The sequence below is a fragment of the Arvicanthis niloticus genome, chromosome 19 (genome assembly GCF_011762505.2).
Source record: "Arvicanthis niloticus isolate mArvNil1 chromosome 19, mArvNil1.pat.X, whole genome shotgun sequence".
Classification (NCBI taxonomy): domain Eukaryota; kingdom Metazoa; phylum Chordata; class Mammalia; order Rodentia; family Muridae; genus Arvicanthis; species Arvicanthis niloticus.
The window spans coordinates 46837314-46852665 of record NC_047676.1 but is presented as its reverse complement, the minus strand read 5'-3'; the positions used below and the strand labels follow the sequence as shown (position 1 = coordinate 46852665).

Here is a 15352-nt window from a genome sequence, read left to right as displayed (position 1 = left end):
CAAAACTGATACAATGTGCTCCTCAAAACTGATACAATGTGCTCCTCAAAACTGATACAATGTACTCCTCAAAACTGATACAATGTGCTCCTCAAAACTGATACAATGTGCTCCTCAAAACTGATACAATGTGCTCCTCAAAACTGATACAATGTGCTCCTCAAAACTGATACAATGTACTCCTCAAAACTGATACAATGTACTCCTCAAAACTGATACAATGTGCTCCTCAAAACTGATACAATGTGCTCCTCAAAACTGATAATGTGCTCCTCAAAACTGATACAATGTGCTCCTCAAAACTGATACAATGTGCTCCTCAAAACTGATACAATGTGCTCCTCAAAACTGATACAATGTGCTCCTCAAAACTGATACAATGTGCTCCTCAAAACTGATACAATGTGATCCTCAAAACTGATACAATGTGCTCCTCAAAACTGATACAATGTGCTCCTCAAAACTGATACAATGTGCTCCTCAAAACTGATACAATGTGCTCCTCAAAACTGATACAATGTGCTCCTCAAAACTGATACAATGTGCTCCTCAAAACTGATACAATGTGCTCCTCAAAACTGATACAATGTGCTCCTCAAAACTGATACAATGTGCTCCTCAAAACTGATACAATGTGCTCCTCAAAACTGATACAATGTGCTCCTCAAAACTGATACAATGTGCTCCTCAAAACTGATACAATGTGCTCCTCAAAACTGATACAATGTGCTCCTCAAAACTGATACAATGTGCTCCTCAAAACTGATACAATGTGCTCCTCAAAACTGATACAATGTGCTCCTCAAAACTGATACAATGTGCTCCTCAAAACTGATACAATGTGCTCCTCAAAACTGATACAATGTGCTCCTCAAAACTGATACAATGTGCTCCTCAAAACTGATACAATGTGCTCCTCAAAACTGATACAATGTGCTCCTCAAAACTGATACAATGTGCTCCTCAAAACTGATACAATGTGCTCCTCAAAACTGATACAATGTGCTCCTCAAAACTGATACAATGTGCTCCTCAAAACTGATACAATGTGCTCCTCAAAACTGATACAATGTGCTCCTCAAAACTGATACAATGTACTCCTCAAAACTGATACAATGTGCTCCTCAAAACTGATACAATGTGCTCCTCAAAACTGATACAATGTACTCCTCAAAACTGATACAATGTACTCCTCAAAACTGCCCTTAACATTAATGTTCATAGATGTGTGCTCCATCTGCTTTGGTCAGAGAAGCTTTTTGCAGTGGTCGGTCGTGATGGCAAAGACTGCTAACTGGACAAAGTGCTGAGACTAAATTATTGTTGAATGCCCAGCCATAAATGTGGTATCTATGACATTGATTCCAAGGCTCCGAGAGCATCATTGAAGGAACAAATAGAATGTACGAGTCAGAAGAAGCAGGGCTGAGGATAGGCTGAATGTCAACTATTGCACTCTATCACAGCACCTGTGCCTACCGGCACAAAACTGCTAAGTGTGAGGGACAGTGATGACTCAGTAAATCTGTTCTACAAGCATGGGGATCTGAGTTCAAATACCCAGCACCTATATAAAAAGCTGAGCATGGGTGCACATTTCTATAACCACAACATGGGGTAGAAGGCAAAACCTGTTACATCATAAGAGAACTTGCTTGGCCACTCAGCCAGCCCAGCTTAAATGAAAGTTAGACACCCTATTCAAGGAAGCAATCAATATGTACTGTCCTCTAGCTTCCATGCAAGCAAATGATCTCAACACACACACACACATATACACACATCACAAACCACAAGAGTGAGGCTATCAACACTGCCATGGAAAAGAAAGGAAACGAAAGGAGGCTCATGAGCTCCCTCCTTGAGGATTTATAACAATTAATGGTTGATAGGGGAAACAAAGAAAATGGGCAGCCACTGGTAAGGGACCCATGCAAGTGTAAACAAATCTTCACCAATGTTCCTGTAAACAACCATAAGGAATCTCATAGGACAGAGACAGAGACACAGACACAGACATGAAATACAAAGAGTCTAGTTGAAACAGGAAGGGGATTTAGTGGAAGGGGCACAAGACAGTAATGGGATGAATATGATCACAGTATATTATACACATGACAATGCCATAATGAAATCTATTACCATGTATAATATATGCAAATAAATGCATGCTTTAAAAATACCTCAATATGTAGATGCTATTTCAGTAACTTTTCAGTTGAGCAAAGTGTATATTTTTACCAAGTTCCCAGGTGATAAGCCACATTTTGAGAAGCAAGGATGTAAAACACTAATGAACCTAGGCTCTACAAAGCTTGTAATTATAGACTAACCGGTAGTCACACTCTTCTTTAGAAAATAAAACAAAAGACACTTCAGAAGCACACCTGCAAGAGATGTGATCAGTCACTGTGAAAAACACCCTGAAACTAGCTGACTATACCCATCAGATGCACACAAAGAAAGGAAGGGGACTGGGGGACTCTAATGCAGCTGTAAAGTGCAAGTCCCTGAGTTCTACCTCTAACACCACGAAACTAAAACAAAAGACAAAAAGTGAAGATGCACAAATAGTAAATATCTTAATGGTAAAGCATGTGCAAGGCTCTGGATTCAATCCCAACACTGCAAAAATAAAATAAAGATAAAAAAAACTTTAAATTACCAACGGTAATACTAAATTAAACCCAATATGGCAACTCACACCCAGCACTAAGGAAAAAAAAAAAAAAAAAAGACAGGCAGATCTCTGAGTTAAGGCCAGCCTGATCCACACAAACTAAAGCTACATAGTGAAAGCCTATCTCAAAAATAGTAATGATAATAATAATAAATCAGAAGGAAGATTAAATATACACATACACCCATGCAACACACACAAACAACTCATCAGGACTGGAGAGATGGCTTGCACTTAAGAGCACATGCTCCTCTTCCTAAGGACCCACGTTAGATTTCCAGCAGGCATGTCAGGTGACGCACAACCTGTAATTCCATTACCAGAAGACCCAACTCCCTCTTCCGCCTGCTTCAGCACCAGTACTCACACACAAGAGCACACATGAAGATTTTTTTAAAAGATAAATCTTAAAAACAAAAAACTAATCAAACATGACCTTTCCCTAAATATGGATATTTGTATTCTGGAGAAACATCTTCAGTATATTTGAAATCCAAATACTACAAGTATTATTCTGGCCTCTAGCTTGGTTCTGAATGTCAATACATTCATAATAATCACAAAACCTAAAGACTTGTTTAATTATCAAATAATTTTTGCTCACTGCTTTAGAACCTCCACCCATATTACTACAACCAAATTCCTTTGAGAATTCTCTTTTAGCTTTAAGAAGTGTAATCAGGGCAAATAAAACCCTCCTACCCTATAGCTACAACACACATCCACAAAATAGTTAACTGTTTGCACCAGCTCCTGGGCTAGACACCATCAGAAAACCAGAAAGGAAAAAAAAAAAAAAAAATCTACAATCCTACCACAACCAACAGGGAGAAATTTTCTAATTCTACCAAAATTTTCCTCTGTGTGGAACAGTGATATTGGAAAAGCTAACAAGCCATGTAGGAAATGATATAAGGGAAAGCTCATATAAATGAAGGCATTCTGCCCTTAACCAAAGTACAAAATTTTGAATAAATATGGAAATGGAAGAGAAATCTCAGTCCACGAGAGGTTAAAATATATGGTTGCTAATTGCTCTTCCTTGCTTCCTTCCTTCTAAATAACAAGCATATCTTAAAGGCACTCTCGCATACAACAGAGCCCCTTTAACGTGTGGCGAAGAGGTGTGCCAACTATACAACCTTAGAGCACCAGGAGCCAGATTACCAGTCTTTGCTACGTACGCAAACCACTCTGCTGTAAGATTCTCTCGTTGACCACGCAATACGAGAAATAAGGGGGGAAAGAGCAAATGCTATGGGCCTCGAAATAATTTTGCTGAATCACAAATATTCCCAAATGTAAAGCTGCAGGAGTCGCTGAGCTTGATCACGGGCGGCCATACCTCAGCATGGATCTCCTCTCAGAGAAAAATGTTTAAGTCCCTTCACTTTCTCCTTAAAGGAGAAGGAAAGATCTAATGCTTTAAAGCTTCTACAGCACCGCTTCCACAGCAAGGTCGCCGGTGCAGTTAACTGCACACACCGGTCTTAGTAAGGGGAACACGTTCTCTTGTACTGTGCAACCCAAAGCCTCCAAGGACAAACACAACCCCCTGACCGGCGACAGGGGACACAATGGGTACCCTCTCCTATGCTTAGCCTGTCACTCGGACCTTGCCACGCCGCACCGTGGACCCAGCACCGTCAGGTTTCCCACAGCCCCGGAGCCCGTGCTCTTCCGGGCTACTCCAGGGCCGCGAGGGCCCGGGGAGGCGCCGCACAGCTCCGCTGGACCCCGCGTTCCGCCCTCGGCGCGGGGTCTCGCTGCCCAGCCCACTCCTCCCTTCCACACGCGCGGCTCGCGGCCCGGCCTTACCGCGTGCTTCGGTCCGGAACCGCCCGGCCCGCCCCTTTCCACTTGTTCACACGAAGCGGCGTTGGTTGCTTCCGCGCCCCCAAGCTCCTAATCCACACGCTGCCGCCTACTGATGCCGAAAACGGCTTCTAGGAACGCGCCATGTTCCGCGTCGCCACTCCAAACGACGAGGGCGCGCTAAAATTACGTCACAGGTTCCCAGCGCGCAGGGGAGAAGCAGAGGAGGGAGGCGATAGGACAGCGGAGAGAAGGGGAGGGAGGAGCTCGTGTTCGAACCCAAAGGCGCGCGGCCGCCAATAGGGCTGTGTGCGCTTGCGTGTACCCGGAGTCAGGCGCCTGCACAGGGGCACGTGTAACTATGGAAACCGTATGTCGTGGGAAAATCGGTAGTCTCCTACGCTGATTGAAGCCTAAGTCAAACCATTTCATCTTCACTATTCTATATCAGCTACGTGGTTCATGGGTCTGTCACGGCAGAAGAGGGTCATCAAAAGAATCCTATTAATGAGTCCTGCCACCATAGGTATTTTTTCAAATTTGGACGGGCTTTGGGTTTGGGGGCGGGGGGGGGGGGTTGTTTGGTTGATTTGTTTTTGTATTTGTTTTGTTTTGGGTTTTTTTTGGGGGGGGGTTGTTAGTGTTCTGTTGTTTTCTCGACAAGGGATTAAGACCAGTTCTCAGGACTCCAGGCTGGCATCGCACTCTTTTTATAGCTAGGATGACTAAAATTCTGAGGCCTCCACTTCTCAAGTGTTAGGGTTACATGCATATAGTCTCCCGTGGACGATACATTTTTAGTTCCTACCAAAGGTGAAAAGGTGTCAAAGAACCAATTCTGCCTACACCTGCTCTCTGGATTAAGCTTTCTTGTTTTTAAAGAGAATTGTGAGGAAAATAACTGTTCATAAATACTGATTACTTGTTCCCCATTTAAGATATGCACAATACAATCTCAAGATCTTTAGGTTGAATGACCCATTATAATCTTCAGGATGATCCCATTGAGGTAGAACCATTATTATGTCCATTTTACAGAAGAAGAAACAGAACTCAAAAGAACTTAATGTGTCTTAAGTTCAATGGCTATTAAATGCAAGTATTGAGGTTTGAAGTGAAAAAGGAGGGGGAGGAAGGAGAAAGCAGTAACTTCATTATAAGGAAGTCCCTCACACAAAGATTTTTTTTTAATCGGTATAAAGATAAAAATTCTCTCAGTGCCTGACAGACAGGAAATGATTAAATCAAAATACATATAAAATGAAATGCAAAGCCATTTAAGTTATATTGAAGGGTATTCGTTAGCATGTTAATAAATTTTCAGTGTATCCTGAAAAGAAGTTATCAAAATACATGTCCCATATTTGGAGATTTTAAAGACGCTGAAATCCTAACTGGCTTTGCTAATTAGAATGTAACCGAAGGGTCTGGAGAGATGGCTCAGCGGTTAAGAGCACTGACTGCTCTTCCTAGAGGTCCTGAGTTCAATTACCAGCAACCACATGGTGGCTGACGACCACCTGTAATTGGGATCTGTTGCCCTCATCTGGTGTGTCTGAAGACAGCTACACTGTACTTATATACATAAAATAAATAAATAAATAAATAAATAAATAAATAAATAAAAGGATGTAACCCAATGGCTTTAAACTGGTCATGTAGCCAAGGATAATCTTGAATTCTGAAACTCTTGCCTACACCTCCCAGATACTGAGATTATAAGCATGTAATGCCCAGTTCATGTTGTGCTAGGGATCAGACTAACTCAGGGTTTTAATACATGATAGACAATCACCCAACAACTGAGTTACAGCCCCAGCCCCAGATCCTGACTAATTTAGTTGTGTTGGAGATTGGTTCTAATGTTTTGATTCAATCAGAAATCTGTGTGTCCAAACTCTAAAGGTCCTTGTCCCCAATTGGTTTTTAATGGATCAATAAAGATGCCAACTGCCAATGGCTGGGCAAAGGGAGGTGGGGTGGGACCCTTAGAGTTGCTTGGGCTAGGACACAGTGGAGAGGACATGGAGGATTGCCAGGATGTGATGGGAGACAGAAGAGGAGAGCAGCAGGAGAGCGAGCCAACAAGCCGTGTAAGAATCTGGGTAAGTGACCACTGGCCACTTCCCTGGTTGGGCCTGGGTTAGCAGGGGAAGGTTTAGGAATAAAACATAAGCTAATGCGTGTGCCTTTCATTTGAGAATCCAAAGAGCACAAAGTGGTGTAGCACAAACACACGGCTACATGGTTGGTCTAAAATTTATCCACATTCCAGATAAATCCAAATTCCAGATTTGACCGATTCAGCCTCTGTTCCCAACCCATAGATGATGTGTCCAATAGCAGAGCTGCGAGCAATAGTTAATGTGGGAAGAAAGGATTAACTACTGATTAAAAAGAAATTTTGAAAAGTAGAACTCTTCTATTGGGGTCATGGGTCTTTTGTAAATCTGAGGAAATGTGTAATTTCAAAAAATGAGCATACACAAAGTGTGCCTGTAACACTAGGGTCCCAACTTAGGGCATACCCCAAAGTGTGTCTGTAACACTAGGGTCCCAACTTAGGGCATACCCCAAAGTGTGTCTGTAACACTAGGGTCCCAACTTAGGGCGTACCCCAAAGTGTGTCTGTAACACTAGAGTCCCAACTTAGGGCATACCCCAAAGTGTGTCTGTAACACTAGGGTCCCAACTTAGGGCATACCCCAAAGTGTGCCTGTAACACTAGGGTCCCAACTTAGGGCGTACCCCAAAGTGTGTCTGTAACACTAGGGTCCCAACTTAGGGCGTACCCCAAAGTGTGCCTGTAACACTAGGGTCCCAACTTAGGACATACCCCAAAGTGTGCCTGTAACACTAGGGTCCCAACTTAGGGCGTACCCCAAGGGGCTGATTTTGACTAGTATTGAATGGATGATATAGGTGCATATTGTTGGCAAAACAAGCACAGCTAGATGAGTAACCCTCACCACCGTACTTCATTACTGTATTTGCATGCTCAATTTTGAGAGAATGGGGCAAATATTAGAATTAACTTATCATTGAGTATCTTCAGGATATATTTGAAATCGTTTTCTTTTTAGGGGGAGGGTGGGTTGCTAAGAGTAGAACACATGGCCCTGCACATGCCAGGCAAACACTGTAACCACTAAACCATATCCCCAGTATGTATTTGAAAATCTTAATAGAAATGCAGTGCTTTTTACATACAGTTGAGAACTACAAAGAGAAAGCAGAAAAATGGTGATGAAATGCTAAATGAAAGAAACATTGGGGGCTGGAGAGATAGCTCAGAGATTAAGAGCACATGGAGAGGTTCTGGGTTCAATTCCCAGCATGCATATGGTGGTTGACACCATCTAGAATTCCAGTTCCAGGAGTTCCAGTGCCGCCTTCTGATCTGTGAGGGTACCAATCAAGCACCTGGTACACAGACATACATCAAATAATTATAAAGTTATTTTTAATTAAGCATTGGCTTCACTCACCTCCCCCCCACACACACGTTTTAACACCAGTCAGATACAGTGGCTCATGTCTGTAATCCCAGAATTCAGAAGGCAAGGGCAAGATTGTGAGCTTTAGGCTAACCTGGCTTACATAATGAGGTCCAGGCCAGCTTTGTCTATACACTAAGATCTTGGTGTCTGGGAGGGAAAGACAGGCATAGTAGTGCACATCTGTAATCCCAGCATGTGGGGTTGGACACTCAAGGATCAGGAGTTTAAGGATGGACTCAGACACATAATAGTTTGGGGGGCAGCCTGAACTATATGAGTGCCAGCTAAAAGGAACAAAAATAATAATACATAAACTTTAAAAATTAGCTCAACAATCCCAGAACTCAGGAGGTTGAAGCAGGAAGACTGTTACAAGCTTGAAAAGGGGCTTCATGGTGTATTCCAGGTCTACCAGGAATACAAAATGAGACCCTGTTTCAAAAAGTAAACAAGCAAACTTTAAAAAGGAGAGGAATTTAAAAGTTACATATATATCGAAAGAGCCTTAGAGAGCCTAACAAAGCTCAGTGGTAGAGTGCTTGAATTAATTATTTAAAACGGCTGCTAGTCAAGCCCACTGTCTAAGCTTCGCAGCTCTGCCTTCCTCAGCAGCCATGTTCCACAACCAGAGGTCTCGTGCATGCTGCAGCTAGAAAAGGCCAGCCAGAAACACCAGCCCTGCCCCCCACAAGACGCCAGTGTGGGAGATGGCTCTGCCCAGACCATCCCGTCATCCATGCGGGCCCAGTAGGAAAATGAGAGATGCTTAAATACTCTAATGCTTAAATATTAATCAAAGGCTTTATATGTTTGGTAATGCTCAATAACAATATGCCCATATAATTAGAGTTGTTTCCCAATTAGCTAATCTAATATAAGTTGTTACCCAAGACTGCTCTCCACACCTGTGTGGCTCTTCCTCCTCCTACATCTCTGCTCTCTCTAGCTCCTCCTCTTTCTTTTCCTCTTCCTCTCCTTACTCCTTCCACCTTAGCTCCTCCTACATTCCTGATATGCACAAAGCACTGGGTTTGATTCTTAGCACTACAAAAATGATTAATTCTGCAGAGTAGTTTTCGTTTTCTAGGTTTTACTGTAATTATTATGATGCTTACGCTGAGTTGATAAAGGACCATCTCCAGGACTAGTACAGCAGACTAGTACAAGATCTATCTGTGAGGGCTTTAATCCATTGACTGACTCAAAATTTGAATGTTATACCTATGGAACATGGGGGTCTAGTTAGAGAAAGGAGATTCCTAGGGGTGTGCATTTGAGGAGTGCATCTCGTACCTGGCCACAACCCTGCTAGTCTTTTTTGCTTCCTGGATGTCATGTGGTAAATACCTTTCCTCTCTCATGACCTTCCTCAATATGCCTTCCTACCAGCCTCAAAGCAATAGAGCTAGCTTCCCGAAATCAAAATCTCTGAGACCATAAACCAAAATAAAACCACCTCCCCTTGTTTTTCTCAGGTATGTGTCACAGTGATAAACATCTTACTAACACAAGAAACCAAATAGTTTACAAGATGCTTATTCCTTGAATAGTTTTAAAATATAATAAATACAATTGTTTCTCCATTGGAAAAGAATATAAAAATAAGCATAAAATATAGTGGGTACCCTCAGAGACACAGAAATGATCCCAATTATAAGAACAATTTTTCAAGCTGGAGAGACGGCTCAGCAGTTAAGTCTTTAGTTGCTCTTTCAGAGGACCGAGTTCAGCTTCTAGCACCTGTGGCTGGTTAACAACCTGTTGATTCCATCTTTGGGTGATCAGTTGCCATCTTCTGGCCTCTGTGGGCACCAAACACACAAGGCACACACATACACATGATCAATCATGCCCATTGTACATACACATGATCAATCATGCCCATTGTACATACACATGATCAATCATGCCCATTGTAGCAGGGCATGCCTTTAATCCTAGCACTCAAGAGACAGAAGCAAGTGGATTTCTGTGAGTTTGAGGCTAACTAGAGCTATGTGTGAGACATGTTTCAGAAACAAAATGTCTTTCCCTGTACTGGTGTACTCTTTGTTCATTTTTATTCATATAGAAATTTCTCAACAGTTTTAGCATCTTACTTCAGGCATCCGTATTGGGAAGAAAGACAATTTCTATTCTTTCGTTATCTTTAGTATGCTCAGGCTCAGCTTAAGTTGATACAACATGACTTAACAGGGGGGAAACATTATTTGCAGTAGTAATAGTATGTGGTGCTGGAGATCAAAGACATGCTAGCGAGCACTGTACCACATGACTACCCTTTTTATTACTTTTACTTAAAATGTAATTAAGACTGGTGTGTTTGTTTTTTAGATTTATTATGAATACAGCATTCTGCCTGCACGTATGCTTGCAGGCCAGAAGAGGGCACCAGATCCCGTTACAAGATGGTTGTGAGCTGGGCAGTGGTGACACATGCCTTTAATCCCAGCACTTGGAAGGCAGAGGCAGGTGGATTTCTGAGTTCGAGGCCAGCCTGGTCTACAGAGTGAGTTCCAGGACAGCCAGAGATACACAGAAAAACCCTGTCTCGAAAAACCAAAACCCCCCCCAAAAAAAAAAAATGGTTGTGAGCCACCATGTGGTTGCTGGGAATTGAACTCAGGACCCCTGGAAGAACAGCCAGTGCCCTTAACTTCCGAGCCATCTCTCCAGCTCAAAACTTTGTAATAACTTTTAAAAATCTGTGTGAGAGTCCATCTGCATGCATACCATGGTCCACATGTGGGGGTCAGACGTCTCACCTTCCATGTCAGTGCGGCGAGTGGTCTCTGCCATTGTGCAGTGTATTCCAGGCTAGCTGCCTTCCAGCTTCCAGGCCAGGATTACAGATGCATGCTAAACACAGATACATGCTAAACACAGATGCATGCCAAATCCAACGTGTTGGGTTTTTTTGTTTGTTTGTTTTTAATGTTCGGGTTCATGGATAGAACTCAAGTCCATTCATTAGGCTTCACCTGCTAGCATATTTCACCTGCTGAGGACGACTCCCTAGCCCTAGCCTGTTAACTTTTAAATGCACATAGAGAACATGCAAGAAGATGGAGAGCTAAAAAGAATCAAAACAGAGAGCTTATCTTAGATCTATTTATATTACAATTCTATGTGTGTGAGTGTTTTTCCTACATGTCTGTGCACAACGCATGCCCAGTGCCCACAGAGGTCAGAAGAGGTTATCAGACACCCTGGGACTGGAGTAACATGCAGTTGTGAGCTGTCATGTGAGTGCCAGGAATCTAATCTGGGCCCTGTGTCAGAGCAGCAAGTACGCTTAACTCCTGAGCCATCTCTCTAACCTCAAATAACATTCGTATATATTCTAGGCGAAGAAAAGATAGATTCATAAAGAAATGATTCAAAGGAGTTGCACCCTTGGCGTTAAGGGCAACAAGTTGTGGGATTCCCAAGGACTTCCACATAATATTTACATTATGTACTTCCCTGGTTGTTCCATGTGTTTTCTTCTCAAACATATTGTGTTAGCTTCATGGGCATGGTCCCTCTGCATTTTCTTATTTATGGGTGTCTTTTGTCTTGTTCTTTTGAAACCAGAGCTCACTTAGGTGGCCTGGAACTTATATATCCCAGAGTATATATATCCCAGAGTGGCTCTGAATTTTCAGTAATCCTCCTGCCTCAGCTTCCCAAGTGCTGGAATTAGAAGACTGTGTCCCCATGTACAGTTTCAAATATTATATTTTGGATATAGCCCACAAGTTCCTTAAATAGCAGCGAAAGCACTATACTTCTAAGGCTCCAAGCCTACAAAAACCAGGTCTCATTTCAAGCAACAGATGTCATTTATTGCACTATCACGAGCAATATACATTTTTGCTCTTGACTTTTCTCACTTATACAACGGACATATATCTGAGGTTCTGATGCCGTGATCAGAAATCTTCATGTGCGGATTTCTGAGTTCGAGGCCAGCCTGGTCTACAGAGTTAGTTCCAGGACAGCCAGGGCTACACAGAGAAACCCTGTCTCGAAAAACCAAAAAAAAAAAAAAAAAATCTTCATGTGACCATTAAAAGGTCCTGTTCCCCAATTGGTTCCTGATCGATCAATAAAGATATTAGCGGCCAATGAGCTGGGCGGAATAGGAGGGACTTCCAGTCTCACTCCCCCACCCCCCATCCCCCCACCCCCCCCATCCCCCCACCCCCCCACCCCCAGGCAGGCAGGAGATGCAGGAAAAGATTTACAATGCTTGGACGGTCCAAAAGCCATCAGCCATGTGAGATCTAGGCCATTGGTCACTTCCCTGACTGAGCCTGGGTTAGCAGGGAGAGGTTAGAAACATAACTAAGCTGAGGGCAGATTTAGGGTGTTAAGCTGGGACTAAAGGTAACTGAGCAACTAAAGTTGAAGACAGATTTAGGGTACTGAGCTGGGGTGTGAAAAGAAGGTGCCATAACCAAGGAAGGCTTAAAAGAGCCTGGCCATTGAGCTAAGTAAAACATATTAAAAATAAGCTGGGGCCTGGAGAGATGGCTCAGCGGTTAAGAGCACTGACTGCTCTTCCAGAAGTCCTGAGTTCAGTTCCCAGCAACCACATGGTGGCTCACAACCGGCTGTGATGGTATCTAATGCCCTCTTCTGGTGTGTGTGAAGATAGCAACAATATACTCAGACATAAAATAATAAATAACTCCTTTTTAAAAAAATAAGCTTGTGTGTGTGTGTCTTTCATCCAAGGATCTGAGGGAACCTGGGCGGTGCTGGTAGCTCAGTCCACCTGGAGCTTAAAGCTGGGTAGCAAAAACTACACGCTATGGCATCCAATGTGAATTGAGAATCCACTATTAATTTAAAAAACTCTTGGATGGCCGGTCAGTTGGTGGCCCACGCCTTTAATCCCAGCACTTGGGAGGCAGAGGCAGGCGGATTTCTGAGTTCAAGGCCAGCCTGGTCTACAGAGTGAGTTCCAGGACAGCCAGGGCTACACAGAGAAACCCTGTCTCGAAAAACCAAAAAAAAAAAAAAAAAAAAAAAAAAAAACCAACAACAACAACAAAACCTCCTGGATGGATTAAACATACACAATAATAATAGGGGGGAGAACTGGTTTCTCAGTTGAGCAGAGCCAAGTCACGTGGCTCCAGAGCTTGACACTAGAACAAACACACAGCCAGCCGGATTTACCCGGGGCCCTTTTAAAAGAATTCTAGCCGCCTCAGAGAGCCTCAGCTGAGAGAGCCCCTGTGGTACAAAGAGACAAGATGACTGCTCTGACACAAAGAATCAGGTGGTAAACAGCCTACTTACTACAAGCAAATTATTAAAAGAGGTACATAAAATTCAATTTGTTTTTTAGGATAAAATGGAATAAAATGATAATTGTTTAAATGTTCTTAAATATACAGAGATATTAAGCACCACAAAAAGGAGAAGTTAGAGATTAAATGAAAAAAAAAAAAAAAAAGCGCTTTAGAAAAGATTTAAAAAGGTGTTGCCAGGGAAAGTACTCAAAATCTTTGAACATGGTCTACTCGTGGACTTTCTTTGCCTGACAAGAATAGAGCCTAGAAATCAGCTTTTACAATAAATAGACATAATTAAAAATTGAGGCTTTCGATCTTTAAAAATTAGGTTGGAAAACAGGAGATAGGGAGCCTCCCCTACCTCAGACAGTAGAGATTTAGGCCTTGATCTCATGAAGGTCAACAGGAGACAGGAGAAACACTATCTCATCAGTTAATACTTACTTAAATTGCTTTATTTGCTTTAAATTGTTTTATTTATCAAAATGATCTGAGGAAACCTGGGCGGGGCTGGTAGCACAGTCTTCCTGGAGCTTAAATTGAGGTGGCAAAAACTACATGCTACATATGTCTACATCACAAAGCTGTTTAGAAGAGTTAACAAGGGCAGTACTTACACGGTACCTGGAATACAAATTAGGATGCTGTTATTGTATTGTATTTGTCACTTTCAACCTTCCCACCCCTCAAAAGAGAATGTGTGTGTGTGTGTGTGTGTGTGTGTGTGTGTGTGTGTTGGCCAGGGCTCCTGCTAGTGTTTTGACCTGCTAAGCCATCCCTTCTGTACTTTTTCTTTTACAATTTTAAGTGAGGCAGTTTTTATTTTAGCTTTATTATAAGCTCTACATTTTAATATTTAAATCAATATGGGGGGAGAGCATAACACCATTAAGAATCTCTCTTCAGAACCAATAGTTTATTATCCCAAACATCCAAGTTAAAGGTCTCCTGAAACCAAAGCTATCTTCCCCCCAAAGGTCCCACACAGAGATAAAAAGCAATTTAAAAAATCACATTCTAGGTGGGCAGTGCATTTCACTGTTTTCTCTGCTTTCAGATGGCTTTCAAAAACTTAACACCATAGTAGCTTATTAAAAATATGCTTCATTAACCCAATTATTAATTGTTGGGATAATCTTTTTGTGTACAGCTTAATGGCTGTCTTTGTATCATTCAAATGTTGGTTTCCATACTTGCTGGCAGTTTAGTACTATCTGACTTTGGTGTTGTTATTTTTAGGGATCATCACCTGTCTTGGTATTTTGTACTCTTCTCCATCACTCCTGAACGGTTTAATAAGAGCTGACAGCCAATGGCTGAGGAGTACAGGAACGCTGGGCAGAGATAGGAACTGTGGGAAGGACTGAGAGTCGGGAATCGCCATCAGCATATGGAGGAAGTCAGACATACCAGGACAGTCAAGGGCCATGCAGCAAATGTAGACTAGAATTGGGTTAATGAAGCTAGAAGAGCTAGCTGAACAGTGGCCAGCTAAGTAGTAAATAATGCTTCGAGTGCAGAAGTTTAACGTTTTGATAAGTCAAATCTTCATTGTACACCACTGCAATATCTGTCTATGGGCTCCCTTGAACTATGGACTGTATATGCTTCACCTGCCAATACTGTCCTGTTGCGTGTAGCTTCTGCTACCCTGCCTAAGCTCCGGGAACGGGCTGTGCTACTAGCCCCCATCCAGATTCCCTTAAATCCACGGATAAAAACCCGCGCGCGCGCACACACACACACACAACACCAGTTAACCTTAAAATGCCTTTGCTAACTCAATGATTGAGCACTGCTAAACCTCTCCTGCCACCCCAGGTACAATCGGAGAGAGTGGCCATTAGCCACTCAAAACTGGAAACTCACATCGCTGGTTGGCGTTATCTCCTGCAGCTACTCCTCCTCCTTTCCCAGCTCCCTCCATTCTGCCATCGTCCTCCCACGCATCCCACCTCATCCTGTCATTGGTTGCTGGTATATTTAGTGATGGATCAAGAACCAATTGGGGACCCTCAGCTTCAGAACCAGCCCCTACACTGTCCTGATTCATTTCTTTCATTTTTTGC

General features: G+C 42.6%; 1 protein-coding gene across 7 annotated transcripts in view; it reads right to left on the bottom strand.

Annotated features, from left to right (window-relative positions):
• The window catches only part of Ipo11 (importin 11), a 154687-nt gene extending 150021 nt beyond the window's left edge, over window positions 1-4666 (bottom strand). For 4 of the 7 annotated variants that reach the window (XR_013105081.1, XM_076916229.1, XM_076916227.1 and 1 more), the window contains exon 1: window positions 4499-4640. The gene's annotated coding sequence lies outside the window, so the exon portion shown is untranslated. Of the gene's footprint in view, window positions 1-4498 lie in introns of all 7 variants that reach the window. The other 3 variants (XM_034523467.2, XM_034523470.2, XM_076916230.1) reach the window with 2 other exon arrangements.
• Window positions 4667-15352: the final 10686 nt, after the last annotated feature.